Source organism: Sycon ciliatum, chromosome 3 (genome assembly GCF_964019385.1).
Source record: "Sycon ciliatum chromosome 3, ocSycCili1.1, whole genome shotgun sequence".
NCBI classification, from domain to species: domain Eukaryota; kingdom Metazoa; phylum Porifera; class Calcarea; order Leucosolenida; family Sycettidae; genus Sycon; species Sycon ciliatum.
The window spans coordinates 10,557,066-10,574,565 of NC_088645.1; the positions used below are offsets into that span (position 1 = coordinate 10,557,066).

At 45.1% G+C, this 17,500-nt stretch overlaps 1 long non-coding RNA gene across 1 annotated transcript; it reads right to left on the reverse strand.

The window, feature by feature from the left end:
* Positions 1-3,718: 3,718 nt before the first annotated feature.
* Positions 3,719-9,375, reverse strand: LOC135812454 (uncharacterized). The gene is made up of 3 exons (XR_010552808.1): positions 9,354-9,375; positions 9,009-9,029; positions 3,719-3,910 (listed from the first exon to the last, which is right to left on the reverse strand). It is a non-coding gene; the product is annotated as an uncharacterized LOC135812454 (long non-coding RNA).
* Between the last annotated feature and the right edge of the window lie 8,125 nt (positions 9,376-17,500).

Consider the following 17,500-nt stretch of genomic DNA (forward strand, 5'->3'; position numbering starts at 1 on the left):
GTGTGTGTGTGTGTGCGTGTGTGTTTGTGTGCGCGTGTGCGTGCTAAATCCAGAAATTTCGTCTTGACGGGCACCCATGAAGAAAAAGTTGAAAGCATTACAGTCTTGGTTGAGACTGCTCGCTACAGTACTCTTGGTATTAGGAATTGGAATCGGTGTGTGTGTGTGTGTGTGTGTGTGTGTGTGTGTGTGTGTGTGTGTGTGTGTGTGTGTGTGTGTGTGTGTGTGTGTGCGTGTGTCAGTGCTACTTCTGAGGAGGATTTCGCACAGTACAGCAAGGTTTTATAGTCTGATTAAGTAGCTAGATGGAAATCTGAATATACCGCTAGTAGTGTCATAATCTAGCGGAAGCCATTAGAGATTAGAATGAAGCAGAGTACCGTACAATGAATAGATGGACACTCTGCTAGCGTGTGGAGAATCTACCTCATGCAACTACGCAGGGCTGGAAGAAGGACAGACTTGTACACTTCACTTACCTGCTGTTGAGGCAACATATGTTCCAATAAGTGTGTTTTCTGTGAAAGAAAAGAGCGAAATCGAGAATTTCCACTACGAAGATGATCATCATTATAGTCGTTACCAAAATAATTACTTGGTCCGTTTCATCGCAATTGTCGCTTATCTCCCACGCACCTTTTGACAGGTAAAACCCAGTCTGATCTCGATATCTAACTCACATTCGTTTGGGAGGTTGTGATGGCAAGATCAAAGGAGACCAGAAAGAAGAAAACCATCGCGACTAGCACCAGTGGCATCGTGATTCGTACGATTTTGATAGTAAAGTGGTGAACTTTTCACTGCAGTGAATGCACTGCAGTGAATGCACACATTCGCTGCAGCGAAAAGCCAAGCGCATGCCGCTCAAAGACCGGAACTGTAGCAGGGGAAATCGACATCCTGACCTGGAGAGCATGACAGTCACGGCCTGGCCAGCCAGCTCAGTCGCCACGTAACCTTGAACTGCAACGACCTGGCATTCTTTGCAAGCCTGCAAACTGATGGCGAGATGGTGGCAAAGAAGACATTGTCCGACCTGGCAGCGGCAGTACAAGAGTCGTGGTCAGCGTATCCAGCAGAGAGTATGACAGCTGTTTGGAGAGGGATGTGCGCCTGATTCAAAAACATTGTTGAATCACCCAGTGGTGACACACGGGTCACGCTGCCCACGTTCCTCCAAGTGCCAAAGTGACAGCCACGACTGTTTCTTTCCCATCACTGCCATACGCCAAGCGGAGAAAGCAAGAGATACTCTACGCCAGCAGCTATACACACCAGCGAATGTAAGCTGGTGTGACATCAGCTCGAGTAATACAGAGCCAGAGTTGGATAAACTATAGCGTGAGTGCAAGAACGCGCTCCGTCGCTGTTTTCTTTTGTACATTTTTTGTAACCTTGCTTCCTTTCTTCGACTTGCTTCATCAGATTCCATCGCTGAATTTTTTTCTTGTGGCGGACAGGGATCCTGTATCAAGCTTCTTCACTATGCGTATTGGAAATTTTACAGAGCGGTAAAAACACTCCTGTTCTTAGTTGCGGTAGATAAGCGACAATTGCGATGAAACGGACCAAGTATAAGGAATCGGCTGTCAAGAAAATGCAGGAATGTAAAGGAAATTCGAATATTGATCGCACAGAAGGGCTTGTTCGGTTGGTTCACAGCAATAATAACGCACACGATGACCCGGCGATGGTGAAGTTTTGAAAACCCCGAAGTCGGTTCAATTTGAGACTGAGCAGAAATGTTTACCGACAGAAAAAGCAATACCACAACTTACTCACTGACATCTGGAACTCCCTCCCCAACACTCTTCTTTCCCAGCCTCCCCACAGCAAGGGAATGGAAACTTTTACAACGAACGTTTATCGCCATCTATGAAGCACAAACTGGCTCTGAGTAGTCGACTCGCTATGATGCTGCTCTCACCTATCCCTATCTACGCAACAAAGCTGGCTCGGACAATCAGCAATGATCATACTCCTCTCAGTCACAACCCCTTTAATTTTTCAGAGTACGATAATTTCTCCCGCACACTCCTTGGTTTTAAGCTTTCCTAACCAGTCCAGTTCTATCTTTTGTTTTTTGGTGCTTGTTTTTCGCCTGTGATGCCGAGAGTTCGGGTCACCATCACTGCTGCGTCTCAGCGCAGCCCCTGCACAGTAGTTGTAACGTTTGTCCTAGTCTCAGTACCATTGTCGAGCCGGGAATGTGAGTAATTATAGTAACGTATCCGCTCCAGAGGGAAGCAGCTTTTCCCACATGCTCCCTGGATTATTGAGTAAAAGAAACAATAAGCAAGTGTAGACAATGGTGCGTTCTTCTGTGCCACACGGCAAACCGTTTAACAGCAAACATCTTCAGAACGCCGTACCTTCCGTACGCCCTCTCTCTCTCTCATTCTTTATTTTTATACGTCATTTAGTTCTCTCCCCCAACCCTCCCCGCTTTCTCTCTCTCTCTCCCCGCTCTCTCTCTCTCTCTCTCTCTCTCTCTCTCTCTCTCTCTCTCTCTCTCTCTCTCTCTCTCTCTCTCTCTCTCTCTCTCTCGCTCTCTCTCTCTCTCTCTCTCTCTCTCTCTCTCTCTCTCTCTCTCTCTCTCTCTCTCTCTCTCTCTCTCTCTCTCTCTCTCTCTCTCTCTCTCTCTCTCTCTCTCTCTCTCTCTCTCTCTCTCTCTCTCTCTCTCTCTCTCTCTCTCTCTCTCTCTCTCCCTCTCTCTCTTTCTCTCTCCCCGCTCTCTCTTTCTCTCTCTCTCTCTCTCTCTCTCTCTCTCTCTCTCTCTCTCTCTCTCTCTCTCCCCGCTCTCTCTCTCTCTCCCCGCTCTCTCTCTCCTCTCCCCCCGCTCTCTCCCCGCTCTCTCTCTCCCTCTCCCCGCTCTCTCGCTCTCCCTCTCCCCGCTCTCTCTCTCTCTCTCTCTCTCTCTCTCTCTCTCGACATGTATGACTGTATATTTTATAACAAAAATATTATTAATGAAATTATGAAACCCAGAATTGACTCGTTCCTATCATCAGCGGGGAAAGAAATACGGAACTGAAGGATACAGCCAAAGAACTTGACTGAAGTTAAGTACTGTAATAGAAAGGTGTTGGAACACTGTTTCTCTTTGATGGAGGCAGGTGTAGTGGGATGGTCGAAGGCCATGGTTGAGAAACAGAGGATACCAGGGTTGAGAAACAGAGGATACCAGGTTCAAATTCCACTTAGCAGATGGGATTTTCTGTCTTCGACCCCTTGATGCCCATCGCTTTTTAAAAGAGTTGATGAGGCTTGTGCATATTAATTACACATGCACCATCTTAAAACAGTGCTCTCGAGGTTCACCCCTCATCAGGTGTACTCGTACACGTACAAACTGACCGAGAAGGTACGTTAGCAGCACGACAAACATCTCGCGATAACCGTATTTCCGGACATCGACAAGCGAGTGTGGCTCATGGGCACGGAGAATGTGCGGTGAGGAACGCGGGTCATCTGCAAAGCTGTCACCACCATTCAAGCTGGTTGCAAGCCCGGATGGGCACCAACAGTTCTTGAAACTATAGAGAATCTGCGCGCTGATGAAAATTTAGCCATCTCAGCAAAAACAATTTAAATTCGCCACGCCAATCGAACAGCTTGAGTCATCTGTTTCCTCTCTTCTTTGGCGTAGCGCCTGGTCGCTTGAATTAGTTCCAATCGTCAACATTACAGTTGAATGCCAGTGATTACTTACTGACGCACATGTTGTTCATAGGCACAGAGTACAAGTTATACCACCCATAAGCAGCGTGGCCAGAGACGCCGATCTTGCCAGTACATTTCACATATGCGAAAATCCCGTGTTTGTAACCAGAATGACACGTTGGTACACGGATTGCGCCATAATCTCCACTTTCAATTTTTCCATTCTTGATTTCGTATTCGTTGCATACTATTGGAAAACCAGCAAGACCAACAAGTAAGGAGCATTGGTCAGGTCAATAAACACACAAACACACAGAAACACACACACACAAACACACGCACACACACACACACACACACACACACACACACACACAAACACACACACACACACACACAATTGACTCGATACCCGTAGCAATACTATAGTGTGTTCTGTGAAAGCCTGTCTTTCATACAAACCTCTTTTGAATAGAACTTTTAATAGCATGGTTTTTCAAGATGCACCATTCGCACGTGCAAGTATAAAGCCTGAATCTTCACCAATCTGGCAACTTGGCTTGAGGACCATGGCCTTAAGCTGAACCAGACGAAGATTCAGGTCTTGCATAATATTATAACACCTCGTGGTGGGCAGCAGAGTGCAGAACCGCTCCAGATCCGTTGCGACGGGAAACTGCTAACAATTCTGTCACAGGCACGCTACCTTGGAGTTATTAGGGAGGTTTAGTCCCACGTAATCCGTGGGTACTTTACGTGGGTGTACCACGTGATACTCAGTGACCCACGTACAGACGTTTTCTGATTCACGACATGCCGTGTATGGAGGCTCACCCACGTTCCGCCAGAACGTGGGTGAAAATCAGAATGGAGCGCATTGTGCAAGCTGTGAGGGTGCTCAGCTGAAGAAGTTTCCGAAGCACGAAATCAAAATATTCGATGAGCTTCTTAGGCCCGGGTAGCTTCGTCTTTGACCAGGTTTGGGCCTTTCGCTTTACGCTTTTGTTTGTTCCGTGTGACTAAACACAACGTTGCAACGTGGGTGCCCTTCATCCACTTTACGTGGATCACCCACGTACGCGTTTCCGTTACGTGGGAACTAAACCTCCCTATTGTTGATAATGAGCTCTCCTTGGGATGGCCATGTCGACCACACCATTCGCCAAGTTCGACGCTCCATTAGTGCGCTATGGCGCACACGTCAAAGCTTGACAGTCTCCTCGAAAAAGTTATTTTATCATGCAGTGATCATGTCCATACTAACATACGCGTCCAATGCAATCTATCCGTCTCTGATGGCCAGGAATATTGACGCCCTCACTCGGATGACGAAAGCTGCAATCCGTGCCTTCTTTGGCTTTCCGCCGTGGACTTCCACTGCAGGGCTCTTCGAGAGACTCTGTCTTCCTACCCTCGAGGACGCCCTGGCAGCGAAGATCCTAATATTCGTTCGCCGCTGCATTCATGGCCGTTCAAGTGTCCTGTTTTGGGATTATTACACCGAAACACAGAGTGATCGCACCGGTGGAGCTGACCAAAACCTATTGCCGGTACCCTTCTGGCCAGGTCCTTCTGGTCGAGGTACGATCCAGTTCATTGGTGCCATTCTCTGCAACAAAACACCGCCCATGATGCGCTGTGTGAACCTTGTCAGCTCATTTATGTGCTCTCTCGAAAGCGTCCAAGTATTCAAAATAGGTCACCTTTTTTATCTGGTCACCAATGGTCAATCCTGTCTATTTTGAGTAAGATTTTATCTGATCAAATGATTCAAATCCCATCCTATAGGTACCTACAGTCCATTCATCTGAAACTGGCCCGCTGGCTTTTGAAAGTCGGATTTGGGCGGAATTGAGGATCAAAAACCCACTTTAAATCTCAAAAATCCGGGTTTTGGATCTGCTTCTCCATACATTTTGCCATGGCATACCTGTCCTAATTTTGTAAAACCTGGCTGAATTTCTATTTCCCTGTTCTTGGACTTTTCTGGCCTCAAATGTGGCAAGGAGTAATTGCACGGGTCACACAATGCAGGATGTACTGTTGTTTTCACGATATCTACAACTATGTGAGAGAGACACCAAAAAGTTAGGGTGCCAGTTTCCAATGAATTGACTGTAATTTTCTGGAAGGATGTTAGGAAATGAACTTCTCGACATCGAATCGGTCAGTTACACTCCGTGTTTTCGGTTTTTTTTCCCGCAGATCTATCTGTAACATATTCAGTTACCTTCGGTGACTTCTTTCACTTGTGATTTTTTTCTCCTCCCCTCCCCTCCCCTTCACTATTACTATAAATATTGTCATGTCGCTCGCATGTATAAAAGGCGCCATCGCCTGTTTGTGTTGCGAATTTAAATACAATTCAACAACAACAACAACAACAACAACAACATACACAAATGTACAGGGAAATACCTGTTCGGCATAGAAGCCAAATAATTTAATTACAATCAGGGAGTAGTAATATACCGGTGATTTACTACTCCCTAATTTTAATAGAAGCCTACCCCTCATATCAACTTCTACAGGAATAATTCCGGTTTTTATACGGGACATCACGGTATGCGAACTACTTAGAAATGCGTCTGATCAGTCAGTTTCGCTGCTACAATGTACATGTAGATATACATGCACCAACATGTGTCTCTCTATACAATTTGTTTTATAATTTTCAGATCAAGAATTCGCTAGGTTTATACTGTCAGTAGAAACCCAGTCTCGCCACTCTGCTGGGAACTTTCAGCAATCTACAGTGTACTTGATTTGACAAATTCTTACATGTTGTCTTGATGTACCATGATTGGTTATATGAATACTGTCTTATGGGATTTTGATATAACATGAATGCTGTAACAGCCACTAACTGTCCTGGTTAAAAGCTGCTCGGATGCGACTCCTCGGTAACATCTGCAGACTGGACAAGGAGTCCCCAGCACAAATGGCCATGACATAATTGACAGCCTACTTCCGGAAAACAAAGCACGAGAAAAAATTCCGTGGCCGGCCGCCTTCCACACTCCCAACAATACTGAGAACAGACCTCGCATCAAAGGGAATGACGCTGCAGACGGATAAAGATCTATCCCATATCAGGGACCTCACACAGGACAGAGCAGTATGGCGGCAGCTTTTCCGCACCTGAGCCTGCAGAGGAATTCCCAGATTTGCCCAAATGGAACAGGACAATCATGATGTATGAAGTGAATTTAATGGACAATCTGATATATTTCTTCCATATCCTTTGCCTTTTTCCTTCCTTCGACCCTCAATTTCTCTCGTCCTTACTGTCTTTTGACTTGTTGAGCGGCCTGAGCGAATGCTAGGGGTGGATCTGTATTATGTCGATTTGTTGATTTTTGTAGTACCACACCCTGATGCAAACGCAGAGAGGCAAATAATATTAATAATAATAATAATAATTTAAAAAAAGCTTACGTGGAGATAAAAATGTAATCAACGCAATAAATAGAGTAAGCTGAGCACTCAGTACAAACACCATTAGCAAAACTTGTTTTCATGTAAATAACTAAGCATGTTCCTAAACGTTTTCGTCGCCATCTCATCAGAGGATTACTGGCAAATCAAAACTAGCTCTAAACTCATTATATATACGCACAATGCAAGTAATAATTTAGACACTACCTAGCGCGAGAAAATGAGAGCTGAAAGAAACATTACATCAATCAACGATATCAGGTGACAACAGATGCGATAAATTCACCACTAGAAAGTAACCACAAACGAGAACTACTGAGCTAAATTCAGAAACAATTTCAACGTAAACAAATTCTTTTTCTATAATAATAATAAAAATATTTTTTTTTCTTGTCACTATTTTTTTGTCACTTATTGGATTTGCATGCTGTTTTCTTGATTCTTCACATCTATTTTTTCGTGTCACTTCTACACATAATTGGAGTGATATATTTCTGAACTTCTTTTCCTTATAGTTGTAGTCTTTTAGCTTATTTCCATCATTCCCTGTAGTATTTTGACAAGAAGGGAACGAAAGTGTTCAATACTTTGACACATGTCCTAATTGGCTGGTGGTGACTCTTGCGTAGATGCATGCGTAGATAATACATTTTTTGTAATATTCTGCCTCCGTCCTACTTTCAAATAATAATAATAATAATAATAATAATAATCTAAGTGGAGATAAAAGTTTAATAATAGCTATGAAAAGTATGAATGCCGCAGACATCACCACGCAACATGACAATTTGTTCAAGGTTTGGTTTTGTGTGTTTCCAAAATCGATTTTCACACTCCGATCATCAGTGGAAATACGGAACTAAAGAGATCAAAGGAAAAACAAACACTTCCTCTTTATTTTAGTTCTCACTTTTTGTAATACTTACCACAAGTTACCCGTCATGTGTCACACTTCTTTGGATTTTTAACCTTTGTTTTTCCCTTGATCTCTTTAGTTCCGTATTTCCACTGATGATCGGAGCGTGAAAATCGATTTTGGAAATACACAAAACCGAACCTTGAACAAATTGTAATGTTGCGTGGTGATGTCTGCGGCATTCATACTTTTCATAGCTATTAATAATGATAATGAATGCTGTCTTTTGGGGTTTGATGTAACATGGATACCGTCTTCCTTATCAACTACATGTACATGTATGCGTGGTAAGGATCTTCCATACAAAACCTCTTTGAACATACAAAGTGAGATTTGAACTAGTGGTGTGAGCGGGGGGGGGGGGGCAATGCACAACATTTTATCCGCGTACTCAAAGAGTACATAAACACGCTAGGCGCACAAAGACTAAGGCTGTGTTTACATGAGGCGTTTCAACCCGGGTTGAGTTCGACCCGGGTCAGATTTCAACCCGCCATGTGCACAAAATGAATGGCGCGTTTACATGACGCATTGCGCTTGACCCGGGTGGAAATTTCGCCCCGGGTTGATTTCAACCCTCCCCTTGGGGGTTGAAATGAACCCGGGTCAAGAAAATCGTGCAATCTTACTTCTGTGCGTATCTCGCGCCAGGTTTGAACAGCACTGCATATGCAAATTTCGCGCGAACGGATTCACGTGACCATGCAGGACTGTAGAAGTGGACTTTTGGCGGCATACCGGTATCAGTATTTGACCCGGGTAAACTGTCTTCATGTAAACGCTCACATCTTTTGTCTATCGTACAGACTTTCAACCCGGGCTGCACTCGACCCGGGTTGAAATTTCTCATGTAAACACAGCCTAAAATGTAATAATGTCACCTGGTGGTGACAGTCTAATTTTTCTTCAGACTTTCCCGTTTGTGTCTTTGCCTCAAACCAGTGAATAATCATAATGTTGTCTGTTTAATTAAACTGTTGATACCACTTACGGACGTTATGCGGAGGAGTTCCTGTAACGAATAAAAACAGAATACACAAGAGACATTGGAAGCTTTGTCACAACTCTGAGTTTCACGTATTACTACGACCAAGAGTATATAACCCCCCAAGAGTGTGCAACTCTGCATATGGGGTCTCGGACGGCGAAAACTTTCAACCCGGGCTGAACTCGACCCGGGTTGAAATTTCTCATGTAAACACAGCCTAAAATGTAATAATGTCACCTGGTGGTGACAGTCAAATTTTTCTTCAGACTTTCCCGTTTGTGTCTTTGCCTCAAACCAGTGAATAATCATAATGTTGGTCTGTTTAATTAAACTGTTGATACCACTTACGGACGTTACGCGGAAGAGTTCCTGTAACAAAGAAAAACAGAATACACAAGAGACATTGGAAGCTTTGTCACAACTCTGAGTTTCACGTATTACTACGACCAAGATTTGCATACGTGCAGTGAGTTTCTGTCAGAAAGTGCTTTTTTTAGTACTCCGTTGCTCGCTAAAAATGTGACGTACAACTGCGACACTGCACCACGTGATGTGAGTTTTCGCCGTCGGCGTACCCCATAGAAAGGGTATCAGGATTTGCACACTCTGGGGGGGTTATATACTCTAGCTACGACCATCAGGCAACTGATGGCTCTGAAACGGGCAGCCTGAACATAAGGGGGAGCAAGGTGGGAAATTCTGAAGGGTATCACAGCGCAAGAGTCAGGAGAAAAATCGATTTCGTGTCTGCGAGGCATGCTTACCTACTGAGGGCCTCAAAAAGTAGGCTTCTAACACTGCGCATCTACTGCTTACACAGCTGCATAATGCCGTTTATTATTATTATTTTTAATTTTTACTATAATTATTTTTTTCGGCAACGCAAATGATGATGATGATGAAAATACGGATAGTACAGTAAAACCTGGTTTAAGCGACCACCCCACGGTGCAAGCAAAAGCGGTCGTTAAAGTCAGGTGGTCTTTAGAACCAGGTCCCACAGTGTCTGTGTAGAACTGTCCGTGCATGGAAAAACGGTCGTTAAGAGCAGGTGGTTGCCAAACCCAGAGGTCGCTTACACCAGCTTTTACTGTACTTGAACTCACAGACAGAAACTATCGACTTCACACCGAGTAGCAAGTGACAGTAGCAGGGCAAGTACATGTACAGTTGCGCTCACTGAAATCCAACCCAAAGTGCAAAGCTGACGCCCTGGACCAGTTCCGACTACATCATTGTATTTGTAAATGTGTACGTCCAGTCACATTCGTACCACTTCCAGGGCCAGGTCAAGGGCCGTGCAAGTTGAGGGCGCCAAATATGCACTCCGGGTCGGATTTCATCGAGCGCAACTGTACTAGTATCAGCCAGTATGCGACTGAAGCATTGTGAACCAGGGGGAGGGGATGGTTGCGTCCTAACTGTCATCGAGTGGCTATGCCTGTTGATGGACTTTCCACAAGACAATGCGTGAGGACAACAGCTCACTGACGACTCCAGAGCAGATTCGAGAAGTCAGGAGTCTGACTTGCATTCCCCTAGTTCCAGCGCTGGGAGGTGACTCTCTCAGGCTGGTGTACAGGGGAAGAGTGTGGGTCAGTGCAAGTAATGTGTAAGTCGAGGTTTGCCAGCCGTCCTGTGTGTGTGTGTGTGTGTGTGTGTGTGTGTGTGTGTGTGAGTTTCTGTGTGTGTGTGTGTGTGTGTGTGTGCGTGTGTGTGTGTGTGTGTGTTGTGTGTGTGTGTGTGTGTGTGTGTGTGTGTGTGTGTGTGTGTGTGTGTGTGTGTGTGTGTGTGTGTCTGTGTGTGTCTGTCATAAATCCAGAAATTTAGCCGTGAAAGGTACCCTTGTAGAAAAAGTCGAAAGGTTCTTACAATGAGAAGACGGACACCCTTCTAGGGTGTGGAAGAATCTACCTCATGCAGCCATGCAATTAGGAAGAATGACAGATTTGTCCACAGAACTTACCACGTGGGAGAACTTGAGATCCGCCAACAAGGGGGTTATCTGTAAAAGAAAAAGGAGCGAAATCAAGAATTTCCACTGTGAAGATGAGAATCATCAATATTATTACATTGTAAAGTCAAAAACGAAGAAGGACAAAATGTTACAAGTTATGACTAACTGTCCACCAACTTGTTGCCGTGATGCGTAGCTCGTGCTCTTCTTCATTGCGCTTTCCTTCCCCTCTTGGAACTTTCCGAACCTGAGCCTTCCAAGTTGGAAGGTTGTTGGTTTGCGCCTTGAAGAAGTGTTGGAGCTAGGTGTCAGGTCGCCGAATGTCTCAGTACTCCTTGTCGGTTTTGTGCCATTTTGTCACACTCGCTGACTGTATAAGATCTGGTTATGTTGGTGGACAGTTGTCGTCATAACTCGTAACATTTGTCCGTCTTCTTTTTTCGCCAGAATTTAATTGGCTCGCCAATAATTAGTCAATTTCCAAAATAATTATTAGCAATCGGCTGCCAAGAAAATGCAGGAAGTGGAAGGAAATTCGTAAATTTGATCCCACAGAAGTGCTTGTTTAGCTGGTTCATTGCTGTGGTGAAGGTCGCAGAAAATTAATGCCACGGCCGTCGAGACTGGGTTTCAGGCCTTATCCTATGATGTATTATTATTATTATTATTATTATTATTTGGGTGGTAGTTGGTGTGTGTAATGGCTACCAAGGGTAGCAGTGAGTCGGCTGTGAGAGCGCGAGGAAGAGTTCTTTACATTAATTATTATTATTATTAAAAATAGAAAGGAAAAGGACATATGGAAACTAGTTAAGAGTAACTCTCCACCACTGTAACTAGATACTATATACAGTCAGAAAGCCCAACAACTAGGCACAAAACTGACAGAGTACTGAGACATTCGACGTCCTGACACCTAGCTTCAACACATCTCCGTAGCGCTAACCGACAGCCTTCCAACTTGGAAGGTTCAAGGTTATGGAAAGACCAAAGAGGGGAAGGCAAGCGCAACGAAAACGAGCACAAGCTACAGTCCCAACGGAACAAAGAATGTCGATTGTTACTGGACGATGACGAGACCAGTAGGCGATTTGACAAAGCGGTCTAACTACAATTCGAAGCAGCAAAGCAGCACACCACCCAACTTGGGTGGGTCAAAAATATCAAAGATAATTTAAGAAGGGGGAAGCTTTGCGAGAACGAATTGTACAAGCCGAAATCAAAACTCCTACAGTACTCCTCATGCATGACATTGTGATGGACTGGTTGACTACAAAACAAGTTTAACTTTTACTCGTTTCCATATGTCTTTCCTTTTCCTTTCCACTTTTATTTTTCTTTTCTTATTTTGTTAGGGATTTCCCAACAGGCAATATGTAGACATCTTTAGTAGCCAGACCTTTTTTGGGGGTACGACTCCCCGTTTTTTTTATAAATGTCGCACTCGGAACAGCCGTAACGAACTCTAAAATAATAATATGTAGCGCAAAGTAAAGAGAAGGAAAATAATAACCGGTCAAGCGCTAAATACAAACAGAAGAAAAAGAAATCATAAGCCAATACGCGCTAAACTGCGCTTAAACTATAATGAACATACAAAATGCACGAGGTGGTTTACTTTTTCTCTTTCCAGGCAGTTCACTTTCTTTCACCTCCGCTAGTGCATTCCAGAAACTGACCGTGGTTGGTCCCATTGGGGAGGGATACCAGTGTCATCAGTATGTATGTCACATGTTGGTGTGAGCTGCATTTGGATTGAAAAAAAAACTTATCAACGTCTTCTAGGTTCGGCCTGTTCCCATAGCTCAGATGGTTAGAGCATAGGTCATTACAAGCAAGGTCCCGGGTTCGAGTCTTGGTCTTTTTCTTTTTAGCCCTGCTGAGAGGCAGAAGAATCCGCAACGCGCATTTCGAGCTCGTGACCTGGCATGAGAGAAACAAGGATATATCAAATGGGATTTTCGGTCTCCGACCCCTTGGTTTTGGGTCAGATCTACTCACCTCCATTGCTGAGGAAGCTTGTGCATATTAAACAGCACCATAATATTACAGACAGTGCTCTTGAGCACCATTGTGGATAACAACTGACAGAGAAATTCAGTTTCCAGCACGCCAAACCTCCCGCGAACACCGAATGCCAGGCTGAGTTAGTGTGGCTCATGGATACGTATATGCGGTGATGGAGACTGGTCATCTGCATTGATGTTACCTCCAAGCTCGCGGTGGGCGCAACAGTTTTTCTTTGCAAAAGGCAATCTTAGCCATGGAGAAAATGTAGCAATCTCAGTAAAATTTGTAAATTAGCCAAACCAATCGAATGTATTTTGAATAATAATGCCTGTTCTCTTCCTACACGAAACCCCCTGGTCACTAAAAATGTCAGTCATCAATATTCCAGTACTGAACCAACCTATTTTTAGTCATGTATTTTTCATTTGCGCTTCTCTATTTGTGGGTTATACAGGTCTACTCTCCATATAACGTAATCTCTTGGACCACGCGAAAATTATGCTATATCGAGAGTTATGTTATGTAGAAACCCGTGTGTAAAATACAATATGTACCTCAAAATGAAGGCGGGCTCACCCATGCAAACATGCACGCACTGTACCACCATCGACATCAGCTTCTGTGAATCCCGCTTAAAGCGCTTAAAAAGCGGGATTCAGAGAAGCTTTTTTGTGATGCGACACGCGATGCGATTGGCGCGAAACCGGGAAAACCCCAAATCGCAGCCATGTCGCACCCCACGCAACTGCCGCAACTGGCCCATCGCAGGCCATCGCAGAAGTTGAGCTTGGCTCAACTTTTGCGATGCGATGCGATGCGACAAGCGATTTGGCATACGATTTTGACCTTTTCTACAGCAAAGTTGTACAAAGGTTCAAGAGTTGCCTATAATTTTCTTTTTTTTCTCTATCACATGTATCATCTTTCCGTTTTTCCTTCCTCTATATAAATGTACCCCCCTCCCCTCCCCCCTGTGCCTACTCCTCCCCAGTTTTTGGTGCTCTGAAGTGTCGCTGAAGCCGAGACCTCAGGTCGGCGGAGATGCTCTAGTTTCACCACCACAGTTGCGTCTGCAACCACCTCTACCATGCAGTATTCTGTTCTCGAGGTTCGTGGTTTCTCGTAAAAAATAAATAAATAAAAAATAAAATAAATTTGTACAAGTTGTATCAAACCGCGCGAATATCATGGCGTAGCCAAATCAGCAAGATGTTGTCGCATCACTGACTTCTTCTGTGAGTGGTATTTCGCGAGTTCGCATCGCACGCATCCGTCGCAGATCGCGTCGCATCGCGTGTCGCATCGCAAAAAAGCTTCTGTGAATCCCGCTTAAGGCTGTGTTTACATGAGGCGTTTCAACCCGGGTTGAGTTCGACCCGGGTCAGATTTCAACCCGCCATGTGCACAAAATGAATGGCGCGTTTACATGACGCATTGCGCTTGACCCGGGTGGAAATTTCGCCCCGGGTTGATTTCAACCCTCCCCTTGGGGGTTGAAATGAACCCGGGTCAAGAAAATCGTGCAATCGTACTTCTGTGCGTATCTCGCGCCAGGTTTGAACAGCACTGCATATGCAAATTCCGCGCGAACGGATTCACGTGACCATGCAGGACTGTAGAAGTGGACTTTTGGCGGCATACCGGTATTAGGCCTCAGCGGCTAATGCTAGCATTAAAAGTAGCATTAAAGGGGAAGTATACCCTAAAATCAAATTTTCACCAGTTGTAGTCTTCGGGGTGCTGAGTCCAATGGTCTTGGTCCGAGGAAGCTGCGACGCTCCCTTCCTACTTGAATCCCAATCGAACTCGCGCACTTCCACCGAAACTGGGTGACTGCGCCCTACTAGATGGGGATTTGTATGCAAAATGTCACTAAAAGCGCCATTTCGTTCTTATAAAAGCACGGATGACCGCGATTGGCCCATATGTTGTAGTCTTTTGGACGCTGAGTCGACTGGTTTTGGTCCGAAAAGGCTGCGATGCAGCGTTCCTCCTTTATTCCCAATCGAACATGGTTGAAGAAGCGGTCACGTGGTCCTGGTTGCCCAAATCACCTGGTCACCGCGCCAGCAGGCGACAACTTTCACACCAAGGTTCAACTCGAGTGACAGGACTGCACCCAAAAAAGGTCAAACAGGCTAGTAAGTTGTACCCTGCAGGCACGGTGACCAGGTGACTGGTGTACGCAGGAGCACGTGACCGCTTCTTCAACCATGTTCGATTGGGAATAAAGGAGGAACGCTGCATCGCAGCCTTTTCGGACCAAAACCAGTCGACTCAGCGTCCAAAAGACTACAACATATGGGCCAATCGCGGTCATCCGTGCTTTTATAAGAACGAAATGGCGCTTTTAGTGACATTTTGCATACAAATCCCCATCTAGTAGGGCGCAGTCACCCAGTTTCGGTGGAAGTGCGCGAGTTCGATTGGGATTCAAGTAGGAAGGGAGCGTCGCAGCTTCCTCGGACCAAGACCATTGGACTCAGCACCCCGAAGACTACAACTGGTGAAAATTTGATTTTAGGGTATACTTCCCCTTTAAAGGCCTTTTTTGGAAACTAGCATTGCTCTAGCATTGCAAGCAGGTTTTATGGGGTAAAAAGCATTAAAAGGGGCCTGGGGGCTAAAAACCTTTCACACAGCAAGTGCACAACAGGATTCAAGGGTGCATATATGCCATAAAGTAACAAAATGGGTACTCTTGGTCCGGCCACAGTCAAAATACCGTTACCGCTAGCGTTATCGTCTCAATGCTAAGGGTGCCTATTTGGAAGCGCCAAACCTACGCTACACACATGCCGTGATCCACGCGACTTGGCATTCTTGCGTCACAAGGCACGTGATTTCACCGTGCATCTTGCAATAAGATTCAAAAACTGCGCTCAGGCCTTCAGTCACTTTTGCATCAACAGTCGCACAAAAAATTATTGGTACCGCGGCGCAAGGAGAAGCTTGTCGTTTGGAGTGACAAGTGATCACCGCTGCTTTTCCTTGTCAGAGTCAACACTACACTTTGTTCTGCGGCCTTGGGAGTAGTGTTGGAGTAGAAATTGCTGAGGAGACGTCGCGGAGGGGCGAGCTTTCCTGCGCAGGTATGACTTTGGCCGTATTTCAGCATGGTCGAGTGGAAAAATTCAAAAAAGTTTATTTCAAGAAAACCCCAAAGGGTGCACCCTTAGCAAGCCTCAACACTGACAGACCGCCTGGAAGTGGAGCTCATGCTCCAGTACAACCGTGGTCATGAGTGGCCATGAGCTGTGAGTTCCCAAGCCGTAATGGGACACGAAGATAGTTGCCAGACATTGTCCACCGTGTATCGACTACTAGTATCGCATTTCTATCTTTAATTTACCATGGTGCCCTGTTTCATCTGATCGTGTCTACAATGAAATTAGACATAAGACCATCCGAAAAAGTATTTCTGTACACCATTTTCTTTCCTTTTTATTGGTGCTGAAACTAGCATTAATGCTGCAAACGAGCACTCAACCTAGCATTAGCAACCAAAATAACTAGCATTGCCAAAAGCATTTTTGCCCAAAAAAACTAGCATTAGCCGCTGAGGCCTAACCGGTATCAGTACTTGACCCGGGTAAACTGTCTTCATGTAAACGCTCACCTCTTTTGTCTATCGTACAGACTTTCAACCCGGGCTGAACTCGACCCGGGTTGAAATTTCTCATGTAAACACAGCCTAAAATGTAATAATGTCACCTGGTGGTGACAGTCAAATTTTTCTTCAGACTTTCCCGTTTGTGTCTTTGTCTCAAACCAGTGAATAATCATAATGTTGTCTGTTTAATTAAACTGTTGATACCACTTACGGACGTTTTGCGGAGGAGTTCCTGTAACGAATAAAAACAGAATACACAAGAGACATTGGAAGCTTTGTCACGTATTACTACGACCAAGAGTATATAATATAACCCCCCAAGAGTGTGCAACTCTGCATATGGGGTCTCGGACGGCGAAAACTCACATCACGTGTCTCTGATACCTTTGTACTACGTACAAACGTAGGATAGCGTGCGCGCAATCCGAAAATCTGCCGTGATCATGCTGGGGATTTGCATACGTGCAGTGAGTTTCTGTCAGAGAGTGCTTTTTTAGTACTCTGCTGCTCGCTAAAAATAGGCTGGAAACGTACAACTGCGACACTGCACCACGTGATGTGAGTTTTCGCCGTCGGCGTACCCCATAGAAAGGGTATCAGGAGTTGCACACTCTGGGGGGGGGGGGGGGGGGGGGTTATATACTCTTGCTACGACCATCAGGCACCTGATGGCTCTGAAACGGGCAGCCTGAACATAAGGGGGAGCAAGATGGGAATTCTGAGGGGTATCATAGCACAAGAGTCAGGAGAAAAATCGATTTCGTGCCTGCGAGGCATGCTTACCTACTGAGGGCCTCAAAAAGTAGGCTTCTAACTTCCAAGACACTATTGGCATTTAGCCGAAGCAAAATACGGATCTGACAGAGATGCCTGGCAGTCACACTGTGCATCTACTGCTTACACAGCTGCATAATG